The 24,808-nt window shown below is 37.8% G+C and overlaps 1 protein-coding gene across 12 annotated transcripts in view; it reads left to right on the top strand.

Moving 5' to 3' along the window:
- The window catches only part of SORBS2 (sorbin and SH3 domain containing 2), a 188,346-nt gene that overhangs the window by 74,381 nt on the left and 89,157 nt on the right, over window positions 1-24,808 (top strand). The window contains exon 1 of one of the 12 annotated variants that reach the window (XM_075027250.1): window positions 11,235-11,250. The exons of the other annotated variants lie outside the window; for them this stretch is intronic. The gene's annotated coding sequence lies outside the window, so the exon portion shown is untranslated. Of the gene's footprint in view, window positions 1-11,234; window positions 11,251-24,808 lie in introns of those variants that run through there. 12 annotated transcript variants of the gene reach the window in all.

The raw sequence follows: 24,808 nt of genomic DNA on the forward strand, positions 1-24,808 counted from the left end.
TGGATCTCAAAGTACATTCAGCAGAATTGTAGGATGGAAACTAAATTTGCTTCTTAAGGCCTTAGCAAGGACTGGAAGAGAAAAACAGAATACATGTGATGGGGTGTTGTATGGGTTCTCAGCCAAATAGTTGTTGCAGATTGGACCTAGCGAGGATATGTGGTTCTCCCATCTCTGGCCAGTACAATAGTAGCAAGGTACAGTCATAGTACTGTTCCCCTTGGGCTGGGGTTGGGGAGTCAGATAGACAGTCTCTGGACTTTGGAAGTCCTGGTCCTTGCACAGGGAATGGCTGACAGCTGATGATGCCTGCCACACGCACAGCCCTGCACATACATCAGTGCATGTGTACCAAGTACGATTTTGTGCTTTTTAGGGAGACCAGTTCAGAAGACAGCCCAAGAACAGAATAAAACTTTGGAGAATTACTGATAGTTGCCTGTGGTATATTTGAGGTTTCACAAAGGTTTATTCTGAAATGCTATAAACAGGGACTGCTATTTCCAGATGTGTAATTAGGTAAAGACACAGCCACACAATGGGGTGTTCAAAAGGTGCCTATCTTTCTACCTGCCATTCATGTCAATGATCATGAGCTTTTGAAAATCCTAGGAAGGTACTTGAGTAACTCTTAAGTCATAATAAACAAATAATACTCGTATGTATCATTTTTACATCTTGGAGTGTCGTTCCTTCTAATAGTTTGCTTCCCCAACAATTTTTAGATAGCTAGGTATAGATTTAAAAATAGAGATGTCAAGGAGATTTGGGATGGCGTTTGGATGTTAATTTTTCCCTCTCTCAGAAGAGAGATAACCTTAGTCACAACAGAATGCAAATGTGAAGGCTGAACATATGGCAGCAAATAGGTCCCATGAAAGAAACAAATTAGGAGAGACATCAATGAGCAAACTGATCCCAGCTGGTGGGTAGAGGAACTGTGAGTTAAAGCATTTCACAATTCTGCTGAGAAAAAGGAAAAAAAATTAAACTACCTATTTCTGTCTTTGTTGCTTTCAAACATATGTGATAACCTGTGATGTGTTTAGTTTTCCCTTAATCTTAATTGGAACATTGTTTTAGCAGATTGAAAAAATGTGGTCTCCCCCATTAAAAACAGGCTTAATGGACTCACTTAAAAGCAAGGGAAAATTAGCTTCATAATTAATAAGTGCTTTAGATGTGTTTACTGAAATGAAGAGAACAACTTTGGGCCTGTGTTTTATTCATGTTTTGCCTTGACTCAAGCCTTGTATCTATTTTCAGCTACCACTTTATGAATGGGTGGGGTGGGGGTTTTTTTCTACTTCTATTAAGAAACTGAGAAAATAGTCACTGTCAAAAATCAACCAAGCTCCTTTCATCACAAATGCCCAGTGAAAGTGTATAGTGAAAAGTGAACTAGGACAGTTTTTATATCCCTGGCCATTTGCCTTTCTGTGTTACTACTTGCACTGTGAGCTGTTTACATGATGTGGTAGCTTTGGTGGGTATTAAATTAGCTATAGCTGTTGAACACAAGTCTCAAAAATTATTTGCCAGTGTGTAAGCATGGCCAATGTTTGTATGTACCTTTACAGGGGAGAATGGGAATCCTTCTGAGTTTACTCTGACTGGATACACCTGTATGGCCTTTCTATCAGAAAGGCTGGAATACTAGAATTCTTATAATGCTCACATTGGTCTAGGTGGGATTGTATATGTTGGCAGAAGCCAGTAATCATTTATCAAAAAGATAGTCTGTAATCACAGATTTTCAGTCTTTAGCTTCGTGATTTTTCAGGTACATCTCTATAGGAACTTTTGTTGGCCAATGCAAAAACAGCTCTAAAAAAAAAAAATAAATCTTACCTACCGTAGACTTAAGCTCGTGCCAAAAATGAAGTTATGCATATTAAAATTTTGTGTGAACACACTATAAACAGATCCCAATACAGTTTCTTGTAGATGCAATGTGGAAAAATAATATTATAAAGCTGAGCTACAGAAAATGCAATTCTCCCTTACCTCTGCAATGTTCACTTTCACTCTGCTGATGATATACAATGCAGTTGTTTGGGATGCACTTTAGGGAATGGCTAAACCCATTCTTCTTCTGAAGGTCGTTAATTTCTGACTGCCATTTTCTTGGTGAGATTGTCAAGGTCATTTTATGCCATTTACTCCACTCCTGCTGTCTTTTGCTTTGTATTAAAAAAAAAAAAAAAAAAAGCACCACCCTTGTTTTTAACACTATGTGTTTTCTGTTGATGTGCAGAGTAATGCTGTTCAAACCTGAAGCTCTGGAACTTCCTGAGTTCAGATAGGCTTCCCACCTGTATTTCCAAAGCACAAAGGTAGAATGTGCAGAAGAGTTAAAATGTGGCTGTAGGCCCAACCTGTAACTTTTATTAGTACGTCTCATTGCTGATCTCCCGAAGCCCCATGATTTCAAATGACTACTCAGAAGATATCAGTTAAGTTCACCTAATTGCTGGCGAAATCAAAGGGTTTTTTTCAAAAGGTTTTTCTCTGTGAATAGAGCTGAAGTATAATTGAAACTGACCTATACACTTAGGGTACTTGCTGATATTCTTGTAATCATGCATCTAAAACTGAGATAAGAATAACAGTAAAAGTATTTCGCTATTGTATTTTAACAGGTTTCCTTCTGTGTATTTAATAAGATTAAATTCTGTTTGGACTATATGTTTTAAAATAAATAAAAGGTGAAACACTCAACAGTAGTTGCATATTTCACTAGAACCATGAAGAGAATCACATCAGTCATAGAATAAATTAGGTCATGTGGTACCTCTGGACATCATGTAGACCCATCTCCTGCATAAAAGCATGGCTAATCTTGAAGTTAGATCAGGTTGCACAAGACTTTGTGTGGCTCAGCTTTGACTGTACCTAAGGATGGAGACTGCATGGGTGGGCTCGTGTTCCAGTGCTTCCCTACTCTTGTGAAGCTCACTTTTCCAAGTACAATATTCGTCATCCCTTGTGTTGCAATATGTCTGCTGCACCTTGTCCTTGCACTGGCCTTTCCAAGAAGAAATCTGGCTCTTGTGTTCTTTCTAGCTCTTCTTTAAGTGATTGAAGACAGCAGTTAGATCCCCCGGGCTTTTTCTTTTCCAGGCTGAACATCTACAGCTCCCTCAGCCTTTCTGCATGTGCTTTGTGCTCCATGCCCTGAGCCTGTTAGTCCAGGCTCTGCTGGACTCACTCTAGTTTTTCAGTACCCGTCTAGTACTGGGGTGGTCAATATTTGATGGACTCTTCTGCAAGTGTGGCCTCGCCAGGACATGATATGAGGGAAATGACACTTCTGTTGACCTGCTTGTGATGCTCTTGCTAGCATAGCTCATATGTAGGTAGCCCTCATTGCCCTAAAGGCATGCAGCTGACTTGTGTTCGGCCTGATGTCCAGCATGGTTCCCGGATCATGTTTTGCAGAGCTCCTCCCCAAGCTGTACATGCTGCATGGAGTTATTCCATCCCTGGTGCAGGACTTTGTACTTGTTGAATTTCACGAGGTTCCTATCAGGCTATTCACCAGCATTTGAGAGGTCCCTCTGCTTTAACAGCAACTTCCTGAGTCTGGTGACCTCCATGAACTTGAATTTGTTTGGTACTATTGCCAAGGTGCCTAATGACCCACAAAAAAACAGGTGCACTTAGTTTCAGGGAATGTTTATTTTTTTTTTAATAAAGAGCCAAACTTATGAGTGGTAACCTGTCTTTTTGTGCCATAAGTACATGAAATTCCAGAAAGTTCAATACAAAATTTCTGGCAAGCTTTTTTTCTTGCTCCTTTGCAGAATATTTTGTTTCATATATTTAGCAAAATGACACTTTGCCAGGGTTCATATTGACTCTTTTTTCTCACGTTGAGAAATGGGTCCAGGTACCCTGAGGTGCAGTCCTGTACCTAAAACCATATGCTTAATTTACTCTGAGATCCTTTATAGAGGATTTGTTTAAAGGAAGCCTTAGCAGTCTAAATTAACACAGTGAAAAGTTCATTAGTGTGTGCTCCATATTGTCCCTTGTGACTACTGTAAGTTAGTTCATGTCTCAAAATTACCACTTTTTTCCCTTGGGAAGAATTTTCCAGGCTCCTCTCAAATGCCTTTTAAAAAGTCTCATCAAAAGCAGTCCAGAGAAAATGACTCCTATGAAACTACTGCTTGCCTTCTCTGTTATTAAACACTTCCTATGTCTGTCTTCCTGGAACACCCATAAGGGCTGCAAAGATGAATCAAACACGCAATGGAGTAGCACTGGGCAGCTAGCGGAACTCTGTGACAGCTCTGACCTCTGAACGACTTGCTAACTCTGCATCTAGTGGAAGCTTGAAACAATGAATGCCTGTCCAGCTACACCCAGTTTGGTTTCCTGCTGTCGTACTTCAAGGAAATCTGCTCTGTGTGGCACAGCAGCTTGCAAAATGTTCTACAGCAGCCAAACAGTAGTGGCTGAAAACAGTGTGACTTATCGGTGTTAATGCCCATCCTCTTTGTGTATGAGTCATACATGCAAAGCTGTGTGAAATGAAATAGTTGGTAAACGTAGTTAGCTGAGAGGTGTTGGAGTGTAGCAATTCACTATAACTTAGGTTTATGTTCACCTAGCCTAGCGTTCTTGGAGAAAGAAGCAAGTGGTTTGATAACCTTCTCGCCACTGTGGGGATGAATTACAAGTCCTGTGGTGCGTAACTTTTTATTAGAAAAATTTCAAAGGTATTGTTTTGACAAAGGTAGGACTGTTTTTCTGTGACTCTCTACATCTTAAGTTTCTTAGAGTCCTCTAGCCTGGTAGATGTTGTGAGGCTTTTTGACGTGGCAACTTTCTCCAATAGCTTATCAGCTCATATATAGTACAAAAATTCTCATAGATAAGAGATGGAGATCAGTGGAGGGGGGGGCTCTTCATCCTCCCATGACTTAGAACAAGGCTGGGGGCGGGGGGGGAAGTCCTTTTTACTTGCTTATGTGGTGATGTTTATGTACCAGGGAACAAGATCAGTCTTGGTTGCTTCAGTAAAATAATGTTTTTACCAGTGAAGTCCTCGAGACTTGGTTCAGATTTATAGATATACTGATAACAGTTAGCTCTTAAAAAGAGTGAATTTGTGTATTAAAAGTACAGGTGAAGTTCCTTAAAATAAGCTGCTGTGGTTAGGTTTCCAGAGCGCAGAAGTTAATGGAACATAGCAATGCAGGAGCCTTGGTCACCTGTTTCAAGTACCTTCTTCTACAACTGTGCTCACTGCATTCAGTTAAAAACTGCATTGTTTGCTCTTTTAGAATATAAATCTTGAGTTGTGGAATTATATATTTAGTGCAGAAAAAGGGGTGATAGGTTTTGTTGCTTTGAGATAGCACAAACAAAAATGCTTTGCCTGCGAATCAGGCTGTGTTCACGTGAAGTCGGGAAGCCATTAGATATAAGCCATTAGATATACTTGGCAGTACCGAATAGTATTTCTGTAACAGGAAAAGATTAAACCAGCATAAGAAATTTGCATGGATTTGATAATCATTGATACACGTACATGGTGTACATTGGTACAATGTATTTTGCTCTTGTAAACTATACTAAAAACTTAATTGATGCATAGGGAAAAAAGGTGACAAAATTGTTTTCTGATAGTGGTTGATAGTTGCAGCATTTTTGTCATAGGTCACTTAAATTTCATAATAAGGTGATACTTCAGAGACTTTTGCATAAAAATGAATATAGATCTTGTATTAAAATACTGTACATGCTCTGTGTATGAGAATTTAAGACAAATGCTGGTCCCTTATTGTAAGTGTATTTATCACAAACCAAAATTGTGAATTATGTGAAATGACGAAACCTAAAAATTATTTTAGAGCCACTGAACAGCTTGCATCTGCTTTGTGATGCTTCTGCAAGCAAGGCCTCATATGGCAGCATTCAAAATATTGCATGTAAGTCTTTTATCTGCTTTCTATAGGCAGAAAGGTAGAACTTTTGTACCATAGTAGTTGTTCTGTCACCTTCCATTTGCTGTATGGTAATACAACAATATGTATCGTTCTGCATTAATGTTGACAGGCCACTACAAATTATGATTTACCCATGAACATTAAGTGTAGCCATGTAGTTCAGTGGGTACTTGTAGATGACTTATTAAGGTGTAGAAGTAGTTTGTATTTCCGTAGTCTCTTAAGGCTTAAATTAAAAAACAAGAAAGCCTGTATTATATTCAGTGTCATAAGTGGTGAAGGAAATTCTGTAGCATGTGATGTCTATTTACACAGGGCTTTTTTTGTCTGAAACTTTTTTTAATAAATGTGCGATGATTAAGGGGTTGGATCCTAAACTAGAGTAAGGGGCACCCTTGACCTCAGTTGAACTGCACTGGTTTATAAAAGCTGAGGAAATAGCAGGAAGTATTTACATTCTTCACAATTTCTAAGACTAGAAGATATAAAGAGCTGCCGCTAGAGGACAAACAGAAAAATTTATATGAGTGTTAAAGACAGTGGCTCATTTTAGTTTGGGGTAGGACTCTTTCTTATTGCTATTATCCAAATAGACATTTATTAACTCTGATGACTTACCTTTTTACTCTCAATTCATTTAAGCATTGATTGGGTACCATTTAGACAAGGCCGATATACTACTCTTGTGCAAAACTTTTGAGGCTATCAAGTTTAAGCACAGTTTCCTTACTGCTTTAGCGGAAAAGTAGAGGACTTGGTGCTGCATGCTTACACTAAGTGCAAGGTTTCTCCTTGGAGGAATCTAACATGCAGCATTTAGTTCTATATGCTTATGGAAATGAAGAGGTTTTATGTATGCATGGGCAGCTTTTGTCCAAGTACCGGTATTTAGAAGAGTTTTGCCTGATATTGACTAGAAATGGGGTGGATAATAGCGGCCTTCTACAGCCACGTAATTGTGATGGAGGATATCACTGAGGTACGTACTTGTCTTTTTTGCTCATTAACTAGGTCATAGTTTCATCTGGTATCAGTACTTCTAAAATCTGCTAAACTGAAGCACATCATCCAGTCTCTAAAGGTGCTGGATGACGCGGAAGGATGAATTGTATTTGCCAACAAGCACTGAGGCCATGAGAGACAATAGGATATTCAATATAAAATAGGAGTGTCAAGGGCACAAGGGAGCAGGTAATCATTCTTGAAATCTGCGGTTCTGGTTCACTTAATATTCAGAAGCATTTGCTGTTTCAGAGTTTGTGCGCTTCATAAAAATCCAGTGTTTTTTGGATGGCATGGCCTTAGTTAATAATTCATTGCTGATATATTTATAAAGCCTTATCTTCCATTCTACTTTTTGTTTATGCTGATGTCACTCAGCTGAAGACAGTACGGAGCAGTCCTGCACTAGAGCACAGCTCCAGCTTATAGCTTTCCTTACACATCCACAAAGGGTGTAACCACATCTACTACCGTGTCTAGTAATGGAGTGTTCTTGAATGTGACTTTTGTTTGAGAATTGCAGGCTTTCTTGTGGGGAGAATGAATTAATAAATCGCAATGCCTTGAACTGGTGCTAAAGATATGCTAGCATTAGGAAGGGGAAGGATTTGTTTACATAAAGACTGTTTTCACTAAAACAATTGATGTAAAACTTGATTTTGTGCCCTTTTTATTTTTTAAAATTGATTAACTGACTGGCTCACTTTCTGAAAGCTCAGGGCGTACAGTAAGTTCACTGACCTGATCGCTAGAGAACATTTTATGGAGCCTGAGAACGCCTGCTTCCCATTATCATAGGTTCTAGGTAGTCTTGGCTGTTGTTGCCTTTGTTTACTTATTATGAAGGAGAGAACCCTAAGTTTCTCAGATTCTCTGCTGCATCTTTTCAAGGGCAATATGTGTATTCAATATGCATGATCCTTTCGCTGAAGCTATGTGAATCAATTCTTTAGTCTATTAAGGGGATCTGTCCTGCAGCTGTATTTCACCTAGGATCAAGAGAAGTTTAAAATGAACAGACAAAGACGACGACCATTGAGAAAGACTTGAGAACTTAGTATGACTTCCACAGTCACCCCTTCCCCCACCCCCAATAAAAGCATAAAAACCAAATTCATTCTCTGTTATCGCTGTAGTGCTTCCATCCTAGAATGCCGAAGGGTAAAATGGAAATACAAACGTTTCCATCCTTTTCATTGCGAGGAAGGTGTAGGGCTTAACTCCAAACAAGCATCAGTGTATACAAACAAGAATGCTGGTGCTTTGGATCAATTTCATCTACTGTGTCTGTGACTTTGTCTAGGAGTGAGTGTTTTAGGTAGGTGTAAGACAGTGTTGAAGTGATTGTTTCACCAGTATTTCCCATGAACTTCCAATTACCAGTAGCTTAGGAGCCTCTTACAGCAGGTTTTGCATCTGGACTGTCATTTCTAAGAGCTGTTGATGGTTTCATTTTCAAATGTGTACTTACTTATAGTATATATAAATTTGGAAAAAATTATTATCCTCTGCTCAGTTTTTACCCACTTCTCATATTTTTACAGATCTGTGGTCCAATTTAGTACGCAAAACGTTTGTGTATAGCACAAAAGTTTGACTATATATTTGGTTGTACGGTATACTTCTTTACCACCATAATGACTTATTTAACAATTGCAAAAGATGGAAGTATTATTCTCTTTATCTGGCACATATTCTAATGCCTTTAATAAGATGGAGCAAATGTTTTAAAATACTGAGTCTTCACACCACAGTAAGAGTTTTATGCAGCACTGTTGTTTGCTTTTACAGTATGACTAATGGATCAAATTTGGCAGTTGTCAAGGCAAACTAAGAATGCATGTATTCCCCCTTTTTTTTTTCCTTCTTCAGTTCAGAGTGACAGTGTTGATTTTCAAAATACTCACTGTTTTGTGGTGTTAGCATTGGCTTACTATGCAATAAATAATTCTTGCTAGAAATTTTTATATCTGTTGTACTGTCTTTCATTTTAGGTGTTGTGTTGAGACAGCCAGTTTTGCATTATTCTGTAAAGTAGTGAGCACATGTGTCTCTTCAGTAAGAAATAATAAAATAATTACACTGAAAAACGGTGTGACAGATACTTGCAAATGAGTTAGAAAATGCATAGAAAGCAGATGTCCCTTCCCCAAGCAACTAATGAGTTAAATTAGATTGCTGTGCTGTATCAAAAAATATCAAATTCAAAATGGTATACCACAGGTGGAAGCAGTGTGGAAGGTCTTTAAAAATGAAGTATGAACATAAAAAACAATCTCAAGCAGCTGGTTTCAAGGAGGTAGAAATTATTATAAGTAAAAGGTAAAGAGCAGAAGTGAGTAGGAGTAAAATACAAAGCTTATTTTCGCTTAAATTTGGTGTTTGCCTCACGTGATTTCTCCAAGGTAACTAATGCTACATTAAAACATGCTTGAATATACGGTACTGTTGCTGTATTAGTACATCAGTTGAGGTGAATCATACGGCAAAGCTACAGAACTGAGTGGAATTGCATGGGAAATTGTTACCTTGCTTTACAGGACTTGTTTTGAAATTTCAGGAAGTCTTCCTGACTTCCTGACTGTAAGCAAAGCAAACATTTGGGGGGGGGGGGGGGGGGAGGAGTGAAAACAGGGCCTCTCAACAATTTCACAACTTTTGTGCAAAACCATTTTCCGGAATTGCTACTCTTTTTTACAATAATTTTTCTATGAAACAGCATTTTTCTACAAAACATTGTTTTTGGATGATAATTCTGACCTCATCAAATTTACAAGGGCGATACACATAGTGTTCGTTAGCAATAATCTCACGAAGAAGCAGCATCCATTCTTTAGCAACAGAGGTGATAAGAAAGGGATTTTGAGTAAGACAGGGAGGCTTCTAAGGGGTAGGGCAGAATGGGATGAAATTATAGCCAAAGTACAAGAAAGTAAAGAGATGTTCACAGCTGTACCTTTGAGATGAAAGGATTTTTTTTAGGAACTGCTGAACTCATGCCATTGATGGTACTTAAAGCAAGTAGAGAGGAGCAAAATTATCTGAGATCAGTCTTCAGAAATGAGGATAAGATGTCAGGAAAGTGAGACGGAGTGGGGTTAGAGGCGTTGGTGAAAACTGAGTATGAATAGGATTATAGCACTGAAAGAAGGGAAGTAGAGAATTACAGCAAGAGTGTAGAATAGGAAGAAACAACTAGCATCAGCAATAATACAGGTCATTTATTCTCTAAAACAGTTTCTCAAGAAGTAGATAAGTTCATTTTTAATTATTTGAAAAAGAAATCAGAACATTAATCTGTCTTGGTCAAAAATTTCCTTTCAAAAGCAAATAGATTCCTATGTACAATGTTTCACTTATGCATGGCCTTTCAGAATTAGTTCATTTTTTTATTAGAAGTGCTCTGATTCCATTATATTTAAATGTGGGAAAGAACATCTTACTAAGTCAGATGTTAACAGATCTTCAGATGAAGTATTTACATCACCTGGGACCAATTGTAAGGTGATGGCTTTGTGGAGATATTAAAATAGCTTTTTACATTTTAAAAATTCCTTTTTTTTAGGCTTCTGAATTCTTGTATGCTGTGTTTAGCAAGCAGCACCAGCAACTGCTGTAAGGAATGAAAAAGCAATTGTGTTTTCAGTTCATTAACTTTATTAATTTGACAGCTTTTTACAAATAGCAATTTCATGACTTCAGGAAACTTCAAGACTAATTAGCATAATTTCTTTACTGAAGGAAAAAGATGGATTTTTAAAAATATGTACAGTGTGGTTTTAAACCATCTTCCCTTTCCTTCAGAAAATTCAGGTGAAATATCAGTAACTTAAGTCACTCTAAGTTCTTTAGATCTGATTTAATGTTGGTCCTTCAAATGTTGAGTAATTGGTTTGATCCTTTAAGAAAGGAGAAGCTTATTTCTCTATCCATCTGCGATACAGTTCTGTCTTACTGTTTCATGTGAATGTTTATGCATTTTTAAATGCAAATAAAGTTCAAAAATGTATTTTTGGAAATGAGTGATTGTGAAATAACAAAGTTCTAAATAATGTTGCTATAAGCCAGACTATTAAATATAAAAATAATAAAAAAGCAGAAGTATAACTTACTGATGAGTTCCACGGTTACCATATTTTCATGCCTATAGCCCCATGATTTTAAGAAGATGTCTAAAAATTTACCAATCTCCTATATAGGGCCACCATTTGCAAGATCATCAAAAATTTACCGATTATCTCTGCTGATCTTGGCATTACTCTTCTGTCTGCAGAAAGATCTGGAAAAGGTAACTCTAAAGATGCTGTACTCCATTTTGAGGATCGCTGGGCTGCTGCTTCAGCTTGAGATCCTTTGTAATTTGAGTGCTGAGAAGCACCCCAGAAAGCTGCTGTGCAAAGAGAGAACTGCTAGAGCACCCCAACACTTCTTCCTGACAGAAATCTCATAGGTTTTCATATGGCTAAACTGAAAGGAGGAGGTGACAGGCTGCCGTGACAGTATTGAAGCAAACACTGTTCCCATCACTGATCAGTATAAGGAAGGTCTGAATCCTGTTTAAAACTTCTGATTTTCATACAGTTGGAGGTGAAAGCAATAGAAAGGTAACAGTCTTGCCCATCTTGCCTGGTCTCTTTAGTTTCTTGATAGAGAGATTTATTTACAGTTAAATTTCCATTTTAAAAGCTGTTTGAAATAGCTCTTCAGAGGAAAAATCGCTGTAACTTGTTATGCCACTTAACCGGTGTATTAATTAAAATCATAGAATGTCATTTACCTTAATGATATTTTCTTCTTCTGAACATTTCTAAACAAAATCAGTGTGCCACCATGTTAGCTTGTACACATGCATGTGAAATACATGTGTTAAAGTTGAAGCCTCTCTCCTTGTCACATGAGTGTGGGTTGGCATACAGTTGAAATCAGTTGTGCTCTATATAATAGAGGAATTTAATGAGCAAGTAACAGTGGCTTTTAAAATGACACACTGCAGTGCACTGTATGGTAGGTGACTGTAGTTATAAAACTATAATTAAGTGTGTGGGAAGTGAGAACATCTGCTAAGGGAATGGCACTTACTGTGGCCAATTTAAAAAAAATAAATAAAAAAGCCTAATGCTGTAAAAACAGCATTAAAATATTACGTACACCAGATTAAACTGAGGACATAATTTTAATAATTATATTAAGTAAACTCAAGGGTATTTCATGAAAGAAAATATTCTGTCACGCTCCATTATGTTATCTACCCTCTTTTTGTTACTCACGCTGCACTTGATGAGGTTGAATAACTGGTATTACAGCAAGGCATGTAACTGATCTACACATTTTTGTGAAACACATGCCATGTCATGTGCTAGCACTCCATGAATTGAGTGGTGCTTACAATGCAGAACAACGAGCCCTGAATAACACTTGTGGTGGCGTTAGAACTGGGGCTGCTGTAGGTATATTTAAACTAATCTGATAACCTCAAAGTAACATTTCATTTGGGAAGCAGTACTAAACGCACTCAGTCAATTAAGGATTCCTGTTGGTGTCAGTGCTCCTGGGGACATTCCTTTGGCAAAATTTCACTAGGTGGTTTAGAAAGCAAAACAGGCAACATATCATACTAATGAAACAAACCTTGTCTTAAAACTTCAAAATATTCAAGCATTTTGTTTAGAACTGCATTATTAACATCTGTAAACTAGCTGGAGTAGACTGATAGTACCTATTACTAATGAAGTCATTTGTCATTTCCTGTTTTAAGATCCTGTTTCAAGTTTCTTGTCAAAAGCTAGAGGTCATGATTCTACAACGTAATCGTGTTGTTCACATTAAAAATTCTGGTCACCTATAGTTTAGCAAGGTTTGGACTCGGTGAGTGGAATACAGTCCTGAACTTTAACACAGCTTTGTTAGGAATGTGACTTTTATCTCCCACTACAAAAATTGTGTGCCACTGAAAAAATCTGTTTGCAGATGCTCAGTAGAGATTTGGCAAAAGCAGGATATCTGAAAATCCATTCCCATCGCACATGAACAGAAAATTAGAATTGAGTACTTGAATGCTTCTAAGTGCCAGGGGTAGTATAGGGAATGAGTGGGACTATTCATGTAGTTGCTACTGCAATAAATGCTAGAGCAAGCTGAAAATAAGGTGATGGTGTTTGCTATTCTCTCAGACCCACCATAGACCAATCTTGTAGAGGAAAAGGCTGCCTGGCTTAAAGACTGAGGGAATAAAAGCAGTAGACTGTGACAAATTGCCTCTGGCAGGGGAAGGGGAAGTTTGGTTTGGAGGGTAGTGGCAGGAAGACTGGGATTTAAGTGAGTTAGACAAAAGGTAAGACTGGCTAGGAAGGAATCTGGGGCTGAGAGCTGAAAGCTTACTGCAGCTGCCTAACTTCCTTACCTGAAAAGGTGGAGATTTGTCTAGTGACTCTAGAAAAGTGATTCAGGGGTCCCTGTAGTGCCAAATAATGAGACTCCAGTATTTCCCTTTCCTTTCAGAAGGAAAGAAAATCTAGAAGGCGACATGAGAAATAATTACCTTAGCTTTGTGAAGGCTATGGGTAGGAAATGCCAGTTAAAGCTACCTTTGCTGCTTCAGCTTGTTCCCTCTGCAGATGCACTTATTTCAGTACTTGTATATCTGCTTGTTTCTGCAAATCTGTGGCCTCATCCAGAGCACAAGGTGGATCTCCTCATGGGATGCGGGAGTAGGTTTGGGTAAGGAATGGACTCAATAGTAGACTTTTTAGGATCCTTCTTCCATTTGCTGACATAGTTTGTGTTGGTAGTAGGGAATGAAGTAGGAGACTGAACACTCATCCTGGTTTGTGCCCCTGCCGCTTCATTTCTGTGGTACTGGGTGCTGTACGTTATTGTGGAAGAGCATGGAAAGCTCCCACCTGTGCCTGGCTGGCAGGCAGCTTGTATTGCACTGTGTAGCCATGCTTGACAGTGCTGTACGGGTGCCCAGGCCCCTCTCAGGTGATTCCTAACTTTGTTCCATGTTGGCTGCATGCCTGGCACAAACCTCTGATCTGTGAAAGCTAAGCATGAGTGCCCACAGTTGCAGTGAAGGGGGAGTTTGATTAGCACTATTAATGTTCAAAGTATTCAGACCAGTTGGACCCAAAGTATCTTCAGTTCAGTTACCCAAAGTTACTGAAAACTTCATCTTCAGTCTATCTATCACTTCAGTGAGGGTACAGTGGCTTTCTTACCCAAGGTTAATTTGTTTGACATGCATAGCTGTTACAATGATCAACGTTTAAGGCAAACTAAGTTATAAATAAGGTTTAAGGCTGCATGCTGGATAATGGTCAAGCATGGCGTAGCTCCTTACAGGGAGAACATCATTCTTTCTGTACACAGGCAAATTAATTGTGGGTTGGGTTTTTTTTAAGTATTCAGAAGTTTTATGTTAAACCATTAAAATTCTTTAATTGCAGTTTATTAAAAGTTACGTGTATGTGTAGATTGCAGGTGAAAGATACAGGCATGTGGGTATGTATGTACATGTACAGGTACTTTCTGTATGTGTTTTCCCTGAGCACATTTTCTCACTAAGAAATACTGAGGGTTATGCTAGGTTCAAAAAAAGTCTTAGAAGTATTATTCCTTAGAGATAGGTCTTGTAATTTTGTAGAATGTGTGTGGTCAGTACAATTATGTCCTCTTTGAGCTGAATGTGAATTCCATTTAAATGTTCTTGAGGATATTATGAATATAAGGTATGGCTCATAGAATTATCTATCATTCAACCTATTGTTATTATACAGCCAGAACTGAAAAGAGGCAATCTTGTGTTGATAAAGGATGATCTTGGTTTTGATTTTCACTATCTGGAATGCTGAACTAATGCATTGAGTGATTTCTTTCTCATTTAAGAGCAGGAAGAATAACAAGAGTGAGAGTCACAGGGTAATGCTTTATCCCCACACTGGAAAATCAGGTATTGGAGTAATATGTTCAGATAGGTGCATATAAAAGCATGAACTGAGCAAGGGGTAATGAAATAGCATGATTAGTGATTAACATATTTAACCAAATGATTTTGTATTTTACCCCATCAGTGAGAATATATTATCATAATTCCTGGAGCAAACTGAGAGAGGGGAAGTCAATCCTCTGGTTACTAAAGTTAAATCTGATAATTGTCAATTTGGCTGTTAAAGAAATGAATGCTCCTTGCAGGCAGAAAATACGATCTTCATAAATTCTAATAGCTAACAGTTGTATGGTTGTACGGATAACAATTTCTGTGGTAGAAACCATATACTGTATAGGTAATGGTTTGATGAATTCTTATCTAAAGAACTGTAATAGTAATAATCCGGGGAAATATTAGTTTAAAAAAATTGTTTATATTGAAGTTTTATTTCAGTGATGTTGGCACAGTTTTGTGGTTGTAGAATTTTGCAGTGATTTTATTATCAACTCCTTAATGTCTTCTCTTAGCAGCTGCTATTTATCCAGTGATCAAAAGGGTGAACAGGTGTACTTAGTGAAACTTCAGACATTTCCTGATAGTATTTGATGAACACTTCTAAAAAAATCTTCCTAGAATTTACTGGTTTTCTTTGTTGTGTTCTTCACCACCATTGCAAACACATGGAACTCATGTTCACTGGTTAAACAATCTCTCTTGGTTTGGCTGATCTTTTGATATCTCCTAACTTAACAATGTTTGCTGTAGTATTTTTTACTGTGCCTTATTATATATGCATCACAGTGCTTAAGGACTTCTAATCAAGGACTAGCATCCCATTACTCTCTAAAGAATACAGAGACAGATCTAAATTAGTCTCCTTTCCCAAGAATTTATAATCTAAAATGAAAAAGTTATAGATGAAGGCAACAACTGAAAAACAAGGAATCAATGTTCATTGGTATTAGTACAAAGCAGCCTCCAGCCATTGAGGAAGGGCTACATCTTAGCAGAGTGGGATCCCATCCTGCTATGTCTGTGGAAACAGCTGAGTGGAGACAGTCCCTCTCCAAAAGTGACAAAGCAGGGTAAGAGAAAGATGAACTCACAAAGGTGAAATCTGTCAAAAATCAATGGCAGAGCCAGGTGTAGAAACCACATGTTAATGCCCTATTACAGGGGATAATCTGCTATACCATGTGGCACCTGGCCTAAAGAAGCCTCAGAGCATGTAAGTAAGACTGCATGAAAAAGTAGTTAAGTTCTGTCCTTGAAATGTCACTGAAAAGTTAAAATGACAGAGAAATTATTAGAATTCATAAAAATAAGCAGGTCTGATGCCTCTTCTTACAGGTATATGAGTAGGTTTGATTGGCATGTGAAGCCATGAGAATGGCTGTAAGTTTAATAGGTTTAATAGTGCACCCATTTCATGAACCCCCCTCTGCAAACATATCTTAACTTGCAGCAAATGGGAATATAAATATTCTTTGTTTTCCTGATCTTTTTGCTTAGTGGATCGTTGGACAGTTCTGAGAAGATGGGACCCTTTTCCATGAGTGGTTTTCAGCAACAGGATTTGATAACCATCAGTCAAGGGCCTGATAGTCTCTCTCCCACTGTACAGGCAGATTCCATTTCCCTTTCAAAGTTTGATTTTTTTTTTATTATTATTTTTTTTTCCAAGGTCCTCAAGTTTTCCAGGTTATGTCAGTGACTCCTGCTTCATGATCAGAACCAAGAATGCTAGAACAGTCTGCCTTTGGAATTATAATTGCCAGATAACTGACTATCAGTAAAAGAAATCTCTGCAATATATTTTAATAAAATGGATTGACAATTTAATATCATTTTGAGGTGCAATTGCATGAAAGGCTTGTGGAAAAGAACTATTATATTTTTTCTTTCATGTTCTTAAATGTGTTCCAAGTTGCTTTGTAGATTCACGTTTGCCTTTGAGTCATTTGTCAGCCCCTTGGATATCAGATGGTATCATTTAGATTTCTCATGTGCTTGCTTGTTCTCTTTCCAGCTGTTTCTGTCAAATACTGTAAATTTTTTCCCAATTTAAAAATTATTTGTTTTTTTCCCACGTTTCTGTGAACATGGAACCTTTTTGTATGCCTTCTCTCCTAACTGTTCTTACACCATTCTGCTTAACCTTTGTGAGTTTTAATGTTATACTATTTCTGACTTGCTCTAGGGTCAGTAAAGGATGAGGCAGAAGTCTTAAATGTACTGGTGGACAATTAAGAATTGAGAGGGAGAGAGAAAGATAAGCATCCAATCTTAAAGAAATTAACCAAATCTCTAGAACTTTCGAAATTCAGTTAGCAGGTATGGGTAGCTAATATTAACAGTTCGTAATTATGTGAGTTTAACTGTGCTCCCAATTATAATGGTTAGTAGTTCTTTCTTTGGCTGTTTATATTAAGAAGAATCGGAGGGTTTTTTGTTGCATATAGCCTTGAGGCTTGTTGGACTTCATTAGGTATGAAACTGGCTGATAGCACAGTGTGCGTACTAGTGTTGTAAACAGTAGAAGTTGTGTTATGTGTATTATATGGAGAAGGGGAGTGAAGCTGTTTGATATGAAAATTCATGATCGTGACCCTTGGGAAACAGCAAAATATAGTATCAGCAAAGCATGCAAATGCAAGCTTGTGAAGCTGATTATTCAGTTCTTCATGTGTTGTACATAAGGAGTTTTCCTTTGTTTTGAGAGCACATAGTATTGCTGCTGCTAAATGTTTTCTTTCCTGCAGTTAAGTCTCTAATGGGACTACAGTTATACAAAGCAATGCTAAGATTCTTCAGAAATGGTAAAATGTGCTAAGAGTTAATGAGATAAACAGCTTGGTATAAGACAGGTTTTATAGCAGGGAGGGAAGATAGAAGTTTAAAGCATTTGACTTGCTTTGAAAACTTGTAAATGCAGAGTGATTTAGGTATCGAGGTATTGAAGTCTTAATATTAACAGAAGCTGTAAGAACTTACTCTTCCAAGAGGCAGCTGTGACTTTTGATGAGTCTTACTTGTTTATATTTGAGTACAGTGTCACTTAACTGTTACTTGATCTTTCTGTCACTAAAGTCTGGTATATGTCAGAAAGGCTACAAGTAGTTCCTCAAGCAGCAGAACTGAAGAAACCGTATGTCTGTTCAGATCAACAGTGAATAAATCTGTTCTAGCTTTTGCTTCACAGCTATGCTCTTTAATCTGTACTAAAATCTTTTGATCATTCCCCATTTTATTGCTCTTTGGTTCACGTAATTGTGGGTTCACAGGGTAGATCTGCATACCAATCAACAAAGTTAAACTGGAAGATGGGCTCAAGGAAGGTGCCTGACAGGCTTCCTCTGCTGAGAGGCACCTGGTCTGCAGGGCCAGAGTATTGCTGATCTGAAGTCAAGCTCCTCTGTGGATGTCAGGCTTCAACACCTTTTGCTGTAGAAAGTCACTCCTACTTCCTGATGTTGACTCCCCCTTTGGAACTGAATCACACCAAGGCTGTTCTGTGAGTTCAAATTATATTAGTCATCAGAGAATCCGTGCAGAGCTTGACACGAATGCTTTCATAATGGGAAATGCTTGGGTTCAAGTCTGCACCTTCTGAGGCAGCAGAAATCTTTAGGTTATTTTTGTTGATTGCCTGGTGTCTAACAAGGCAAATGAAATGGGGGGGGGGGGGAAGTTTTGTGGCTGGGATCATAAGGTATGTGCATTTATCCACACACAGCTCCTAACTCTTCCTGTATGAATTCACTTATCTCTAATAACACTAGGATATATTGCCTGCTTGGCTTTGATAAGGTCTGTATTCTCCATGGGAATTCCTCATGAAACTTGTAAGCCTTTGATGTTATTGACACCTCTGCATCTCTGTCAAACTTAGCCAAAATTGGCTGAAAGTTTTAAGTACTTAGTAGGGGTACTGAAAGTTTCCCTGTGTGATCCCATCAAACTTTTACCTTAGAAAATAATAAGGATTAAAATATTCCAGTGAATATCTTCTTAGTTAATCTTTTAAGTTATAGGTATTCTTTTTGTCTTTATGAGGATGTTATAAAAAGTTCAAAAGCAAATCCTGCTGCTTCAGCGTACTTACTAAGAATATATTAAGGAGTCTTATATCACCCCACACATTGGTCTGACTCAGCTAGATGTAACATTACGTGACTGTAGTTCAGGGAAGCATATTTTCATATTTAAGACAAAACCAATGGAAGGAAACAGAAGAGGATTTTTCTTTGATGAATGGACACTATACCCACTGATTATATTGGGAGTGGCATTGACTCATGAAAAAAAATACCTGTTGGAAGGAATTCTATTTAGGTGGAGATTTGGGCATGTTTAGTTTCAAATTGGTACATAATACATACCTAGTAGAAAGGAGCAGGAATGCATTTTTTGTCATAATGGATAAACATGGAAAATTTTATAATACTTGAAGTATTCAGGTGACCAGTAATTTGGAAAGTCCTGGAAATGAGTGATGAAACTAAAACTTGCTTATGTTCCTAATGTCTTTGGTATTTACTGAAGGCTAATGAACCCAAATTTAAGCCTCAAATGATGTATTTTAAACAGGAACATATCTCTGACTATACTTGTTGTTCATGTCTTGAGAAAGTTGGAGAATTCTGGGAATATTTGGATTTTCTGGGAAATAAAAATGTGAGGTAAAATTTTAAAGAATGTCTAAAAGATTGACAGTCGGGTGAATTCTGGGTACCAATGCTAAATATTGTATTTACTAGAAGATAGATACTTCACCTTGGTGAAATGGTTGGCACTTCCTCATCAGGTTTTTTTTTCTGTCACTAGCTTCTACATTTCCAAAGAGTGATCTAGAAAGCTGGTGTGTTGCTAGTGCTACATAGTTCCCTGTTACACTAGGGAGAAAATTGGGCAAGTTGTGTATACCAGAGTACTAAGCTAGGGGGCACAATGAACACCACTGTCTTCTGGGGTTCCAGGTGTTGAAATCTCTTCCTGAGCATCTGTACCGGAGTAGAGCTGCCTTGCTACCCATCCCAAAGTGAAGTAATATGTAAATGAATGCCACAGGCAATCATCTCCTGTATGGGTTCTGGCTAACAGACAGGGGCTTATTTGTGCACCTGTAACATCTAAGCTTACCTGACAAGGGAACTTCCAGGACTGAGAAGATACATAGTGCGTTTTAGGCACTCTGTCTTGAAGGTGGATTTTTTTGTAATTTTGTCTGTGGACACTAATCTACTGCATATCTACTTCAGTGACATGCTCTCATACAGTAATCTTAAATAATTTTCAGCCTACAGAATGAGTTGATTTGAACAAACACAGTTCCTGTAAAATGACAGCAAAGGAGGAAGCCACAAGCAGGGAATGAAAATAACCACCACTAAAGGCTAGAAATTTACAATTTTCTAATATTAAAAACAGTAGTAGATGTCTGGAGAAAAGGGTAAGAAATGTGAATTGCAGTCAGGAATTAATGGGACTTTTTTATTTTAAGCAATAAAAATAATGAAAAAAAGTCACAAACACTACAAGCATGACTGGAATTATTAATAAAATTTCCTCTAGTGGTAGAGCTTTAAGGAGATGCAGAATATAAAAGCAGCAGTTTGCACTCCCTTTTGCAGCTGTAAAAATAACCAGTAAAATGTACAAAATGTTGTCAGCTTGAACAACTTTCTTGGTATTCTATTATACTTGCAGTTACATTTCAGGAAGAGGTTCTGATATTGAAGCGTCTGAGAGGTATTTTGAGATGACAGCAAGTACTTATTTAGAATTAAGTGCAGAAGTTGGATTTAAGTTTGTTTTTCAGTACATGGCTAGTCAAAAGAATACATATCTAGTAAAAATTATGCTACAACAGGAGAAATTTTAAGCTTCAAGTTTTTTTCTAGGGAGAAAGACTTTTAAGTTGATACCGATTTAAATACAAGTGTTTGAACTTTTCTTACTGATGCTGTATGCAATAATGAATATTGCTGTAAGGAACCTTCAGTTTAGAAATGTAGTCTTTGCTTTCCTCTCTCATCAGATATTTAGCTAATTTTCTCAGTTTCATGAAGAAACAGAGGGAAAGGAGGAGGTATTAGCACTTTCTCTTAATCTTGCATTTATAGCATTCTCAGAAAAATTACATTAGGAAAAGAGTTCAAGCTCTGGAAAGAAGTTCCTGAGTCATCAGATATATTCCCCTGCCTTCAGACAGCCACGTTTTTCACATACACTTGTCAAGTTCAGGCTCTTAAGTTTGACCAGAGCATTCCTGATAAGTGCTCCCTACCTTAATGACTGTCATGAATAGAAACTACCTTATGATTTTCTATGATGTCTTCAAAGTCCTGTAAGCAAAATTTAAAAATTAAAATTACAGAAACTATGATGGCAGTTGTCTGCCTGTGTTTTGTTCTTTAATGGTCTATCTGAAAACACTTTTATTAGAAGTGGATTATTCAGCTCTTTATAGGGCGAGGCAATGTGATCTGGGACAAACAGTATTTATGCTTACGTTTAACTTTAAGCATAGAAATAGGTCTGTAGGGCCTACATAAAGCATATGCTTAAGCATATGCTCAGCGTATGCCTTGCTGGGTTGGATCTTAGTACAGGCTCTGTGCCATTTTGTCATCTTGTTGCATGTTAATGAATTGAAACATGGTGGAACCTTCTTTGGTACCTTCTCAATTTTTTTACTACAAGCACCGTCTACCTGTGCTCCATCAAACATTTTTTCATATGAACAATACATCGGTATATATGCCTTCCTTCTGCTTAGGGGCTCAAAAGGAGAGACCTCTGCTCCCAAGGAAGCTTTGGGACAGTTGTTTCTTCAGGTGAGTCACTGTTGCCACAATCTAAACATTTTGCAGTCTGTCAAGCTCTCATTGCATTCTCATTGCCATAGTCACCCTGCTACAGCTAAACATCTGAAACATTTTCTTTTAAAAACAGAGAAATAAAATAGTCACCTTCACCATTTTCCAGAACTAATGCTTCATACTTTTTTTCCCCCCTCCTTTGCTGAATGCATGAGTTGGTATCTAAAGTATATTGGCCTGTTGCAGAGATGAGAACAGGAATGCTCTGCAGAGTCTTAATGATTTGGGTTAAAAGAATTTACTACCACGTGCAAATTAGGATATAGAATCCTGCCTGGTAACAAATATGTGTTTGTAGATTACCTGCCATGTTTAAACTGACTGAATAAACAATCCTTGGAGTAAAATCACAGGCTGATTTGTCTCCTTAATTTTACAGATATTTTCTCAAGTAGATTACTGTAGATTACTCCTCTCCAAATATCTGGGCACTGCCGTCTACCTAAGACCATGAAAATCTATCACTTTCCAGCCAGATCACACACAAATCTATCCTGCTGTTGATCCATCTGCACTCTGTATTGTAAGCCAATTGCTCCTCTCACCAAAGGTCCTTGGGGTAGAATTCATTACAAAGGATGGTAACTGTGAAGAGCACATACTAGAATTAGCTTTAAAATTAATATAAATACTGTATCAGAAAATTACATTTTAAACCTGCTTTTTATAATATCTTTTGTGAAATGGCAAGAGTAAATAACAGATAACTTAGAATCTGTTAAAAAAAAGTCATTAGTCAGTTAACACTGTCTGGTTGATCTCTGTCATCTTATAAAAGTTGACTGGATGAATACCTTGGGGGAAAATACTTAGTTGGTTCAATTCAATCAAACTCGATTTACCCTACAGTATTCAGCACCAAGAATGCCTGTAATATAACTGTAGGGACTGCTGTTGGTGGGGAAGGGGATTGTAATAATATTTTCTCTTTGACCCTCTTTCATACTCTGAGTATATTAAGTAGAATAGGTCAAAAATATTTTCAGACACAATCTATGTGGAAACTGCCAGCTTGTTTTGAAACAGCAATAGAGTCTGTATGCTCTGATTCAAAACATACCAGACAAGGTAACTTACCACCTTGTTCTTCAAGAGCCTTTCAAAACCTGTGTAAGCAAGCAAGCAACTAGCATTCGGAAGTTTGCCCCCTTGTTAGCTATGCAGCTAGCAAGCCTGGGATTTCAAAGAGGTCTAGACTCCATGGCTACAGAGCAGGAGGCAGAAAGACCCCAAAAGTTATCCATGAGCTTGGATGCCTTTGATCTGATACTCCTATGTGGCATTTAGGAGTTTGCAATATGTTATTAACAAAGCTGTAACAATAATTTGGGGGGTTTCTATATGTGCTTCTACAAGAAACAAACAAACAACTCCTTTCCTTTACAGCCCAGTTCTTTCCAGAATTTTACATGGAAAGGATATTCTAACTTCTGATGGTCTCTATCCTTAGGTAGTTATGGATTATGGTTATTAAAAATGATTAACTTCATTCTTTGAATGAGGTGCAAGGAGATGATAGCATGTTATTACTCATGTAGGCTTTGATTCACAAAGCACTTGCTCACTTTTATTTAGTTGATGTTTGGTTGGATGTTAGAGCTCCTACCTTACGGCTGTAGGTGTTCTAACATCTGATCAATAATGGAATTAAACCTCTAACAGTAAAGACATGTGTCTTGTATTCATGACTAAACTGAGGGCGGGGAAACCTTTCTTGACTTCTCACTAACCCTTTTTATAGCTCCCTATAAATGTGGAACAGAAGCGGAGACAGAATGGCTCCTTGCAGCACCCCACACTTCAGAACTTACCAGGAACAGAAGCAGCAATCACAACAAGCTATCAGGGTGTCTTGGAGAAAATAGAGCAGGTGTCAATGAGATTCCCTCAAGTCTTTTCCATAGCGCCTCTCAATGCAAAGTATTGCTGAGCTGAGGTAATCTTTGTAGCGTTATCAAGAAATACAGGGAGTTACCAAGAAATAACACGGCAATATCTATTACTAATTTAGTGAAACTGTAGCAGTTATAACTGCAGCTGTATTCAACCTGACAGACCCATTTCTGTGCATTAGTGCAGTCGTTCACTTCCTACTGCATTACCTCTGCCAGATGAAGCCAACTATAGAAGAATGCCATGAAGATTAATCCTGGATCTCACTCTGCAAAGTTTAGGCAGTTTAGGTAAAACTTAGTGTTCTTTTAACACAGCATCTAAAATCAGATATGAGCTTAGTAGAAAACCTGCCTGATCTAGGTGACTGAACAGCAGTCTGATTTTGCAAACTCATGCATTCCAGTAGCGCTTTGTGTCTGCATAATAATTACAGGTATTCCTTCCATCGTGGCGTTAGCTGTCTAAGAGCAGAGTATCTTAGCTGATCATTGGGCAGCCTTTTTGGCAGTGAAGAGTGTCTGATGCTTCCAGTGGAACATTCATCTTTCCTCTGTCGGAGTTTATATTAGAGCTACTTACAAACCCATTCACGAAGAACAATTTTCAGGAGGCAATGAAGTAGGAACAAAAGTACAAAGCAAAAAAAACCCCTTTGCTCCCCCCACCTCTGCCCCACACACGCACTTTCTTAAAGACTGCTTGAAACAATGCTGAGTAAAATGCTTTCAGGCATATGACTGTTAAGTTCATTGCATTTGGTTGGATCATACTGCCAGTATCATTAAGTATTTGAATGCTACTTCAGCTCTTTAGAAGCAGAGAATTTAAAATAATTTTAGTATTTAAATGCAAGGCCTACTGTTTGCATGAGTGTGATCTATATTGCCTTATTTACATGCATACTTTTCAGGTATGCAAGACTAGTTTGTTCTTCAGCAAAATGAGATTAATGTGGCAACGTTAGTGGTTTGTATGCAATCCCTTGCTGAGTGTCAGCAATGCAGTCTAAGCTGTTCAGATGGAAAAAACTCTTAGGAGGACAAAGCTGTAGTGCTAAAACTGAGTGTTGTCTGTTAAAACTGGAGTAAGAGTTAAGCACACTTCTTGTAAATATATCAAAGCCACCTGCTAGAAATCAT

This window comes from Buteo buteo, chromosome 1 (genome assembly GCF_964188355.1).
Source record: "Buteo buteo chromosome 1, bButBut1.hap1.1, whole genome shotgun sequence".
NCBI classification, from domain to species: Eukaryota; Metazoa; Chordata; class Aves; order Accipitriformes; family Accipitridae; genus Buteo; species Buteo buteo.